The sequence below is a fragment of the Pteropus vampyrus genome, unplaced genomic scaffold, assembly GCF_000151845.1.
Source record: "Pteropus vampyrus isolate Shadow unplaced genomic scaffold, Pvam_2.0 Scaffold70, whole genome shotgun sequence".
Lineage (NCBI taxonomy): Eukaryota > Metazoa > Chordata > Mammalia > Chiroptera > Pteropodidae > Pteropus > Pteropus vampyrus.
The window spans coordinates 7,113,169-7,115,719 of record NW_011888851.1 but is presented as its reverse complement, the minus strand read 5'-3'; the positions used below and the strand labels follow the sequence as shown (position 1 = coordinate 7,115,719).

At 40.7% G+C, this 2,551-nt stretch overlaps 1 protein-coding gene across 2 annotated transcripts in view; it reads left to right on the top strand.

Annotated features, from left to right (window-relative positions):
- Positions 1–2,551, top strand: part of TMCC3 (transmembrane and coiled-coil domain family 3) — a 238,759-nt gene that overhangs the window by 121,567 nt on the left and 114,641 nt on the right. The window contains exon 1 of one of the 2 annotated variants that reach the window (XM_023531570.1): positions 484–544. The exons of the other annotated variant lie outside the window; for it this stretch is intronic. The gene's annotated coding sequence lies outside the window, so the exon portion shown is untranslated. Of the gene's footprint in view, positions 1–483; positions 545–2,551 lie in introns of those variants that run through there. 2 annotated transcript variants of the gene reach the window in all.

Sequence of the window (2,551 nt, the reverse complement as noted above, 5' to 3'; positions counted from 1 at the left end):
ATCAATGCCAGCTTCTTATCTGCTTTGCAAAATACTCTTCAAAAGGAGGGGCCTCCTAAGAAATTTTATAGGCATCTGGTATGAACTTAGAAAGAGAAAAATGGGTATTCATAAAAGATATTGAGAAAAAAAAGAAGTGATTTTCTATATTTTGTACACATTAAAATCAGATACTTAACTCCCCAAAGACAGTTATGGTGAGACATCTCTGTCCTTTCCTTGAGTTAAAAATAAACAGAACAGTCTTGGAGTTGGGTGAGTAGACAGCCTTGTCAGTGTGGACAGGAATGATGGGGCCATGCCCTGAGTGGGCAGCGGGCCAGGAGGGCCTTCTCTGGAATATGCTGGAGCAGCTGACTTGGAAACATGCAGGGAAGGGTTCTAAGAATGCCTTTGCTGTATGTGTGGGAGGAGGATCTCAGTGCTTGCCTTTAAAGACCCCCAGCCTGTTACACAGTTGCCTGAAGAAGTATTTTTGGCTCATTGTACACATCATCTGTTAATTGAAGGAGCCCCTCCTACCCTCGCCAGTTCTAACACCAGGGTAATGTATATTTGTCTGTCTCTTTTTGCTTCATGACCCTGTCTCTGCATCTCTGCCTTTTTCCCACCCCCGACCCCTCTCCCTTACATATGCGATTTCATCACTCAGAGTGAGAAAGCACAGCAAACCTCAAATCTGGGCCCAGCTAAAGAAATGTGATAGAGGGTCTCGTTTTACACTTTATAAAGTACACAATTAACAGGTCTTCTGGCTGAAAGGCTTCTTCTTTTCTTCATCCCCTAACAAAGACGAGGCTGCCTGGGCGGGTAGTTAGTATCATGGTGTAGTGCGGGGTTGACGAACGTTTTCGGTACACGGCCAGATAGTAAATATTTTAAGCTTTGTGGGCCATTAGGTTTCTGTCACAACCCTCAACTTGGTGATGTATCATAAATGTGGCTATAGGCAAAACGTATATAAGTGGGCATAGCTATGTTCCAGTAAACTTCATTCAGGGACACGGAAATTTGAACTTCATATAAGTTTAATGTGTCATGAAATAGTCTCCTTTTGATTTTTTAACCATTTGAAAATGTAAAAATCATTCTTAGCTTGTGGGCCTTATAAAAACAGGCAGTGAATAGGGTTTGGCCCACTGACCTCTGGTATTGTAGGAGAAATGCAGAATTGGACGTGAGAAACCTTAAGTTTCAGTTTCAGTTTTACTACTCTTTAACCTTGACTTAGTCATTTAACTTCTAACCTCAATCTCCTCATCAGCAAAATGAGTTTGGAAAGGCGGGTGGGAAAAGCAAAGTGAAAGTGGAGAAACCTGGCTAAACCTAACACTGACTTAGCCAGGGGTCCAGGGTTGGCATCAGCAGCAGTAAGTCATGCTGATAGCATGTACCCTTGATTAGGTTGTAAAAATGGCACCTCATTTCTGTGATGGTCTTCAAAAAAACCCCAATAACCCTAGCCTAAACGTGAGAGAAATATCAGACAAACCCAAATTCTGCAAAATACCTGACCAGTACTCCTCGAAACTATCCAGGTCGTCAAAAACAAGGTATGTGCACTGTCACACCAGGCAAGACTAAGGAGACATGACGGCTAAGTGTAATGTATCTTGGAGATGGGATCCTGGGACAGAAAAAGGGCATTGGGGAAAAATCAGTGGCATCTGATTAAACGAGTTTACAAATAGTATTAGATCAATGTTGGTTCCTTAGTGGTGAGAGATGTACCATGGTGATGTAAGATGTTAATATTGGGGGAATCTAGGTTAGGAGAATACAGGAATTCTGTACTGTCTTTGCAATTTTGCTGTAAATCTAAAAACTATTCTAAAATAAGTATATTTATATTGGCGGCGGGGGGAAACTAAGAGAGGAATCTCCAGAGTCTAGAAATTTGTTAGGTGTGGAGAGTGAAGGAGAAGGAGGAATAAAGATGATGTCGAAGTCTTCAGCCTGAGTATCTGGGAAGAGAGCCATGCCATTGGACAGAAAATATGAATACAGGAGGCAAGTCAGGCTTAAATAGGAAATAATGAACTTGGAATACCAGGGACACATCCATAAATATGAAGTACCATTTAACACTTAAAGCGATAAAATACTCGGAAAGGGCTTTTGGATTTCAGACATTTTGTTTAAAATGATCTCCAGCCCTGAAATATTTGACATTTAAGGCTTAATTTAAGAAAGGAAGATTAGCTGGATTAAATAATAACATAGTTATTGGACTTTGTATAAATAGCTGGACTCCTCCTCATATTCAAAAAGAGAAAGAGAGAAAGAGGAGGGCAGACAGACAGTCCCCAACTTACAATGGTTTGGTCTAGGATTTTTTGACTTTATGATGCTGCAAAAGCAATATGCATTCAGTAGAAACTAGTTATAATTTTGAATTTTGACCTTTTTCTGGGATAGCAATATGCAGTATGATACTCTGTCGTGGTGCTGGACAGTGGCAGTGAGCCGCAGCTCACAGTCAGCCATGTGATCAAGAGGGTAAACAACTGAGATACCACAATGTAGTATTAAATGGATTTTTAACTTGACA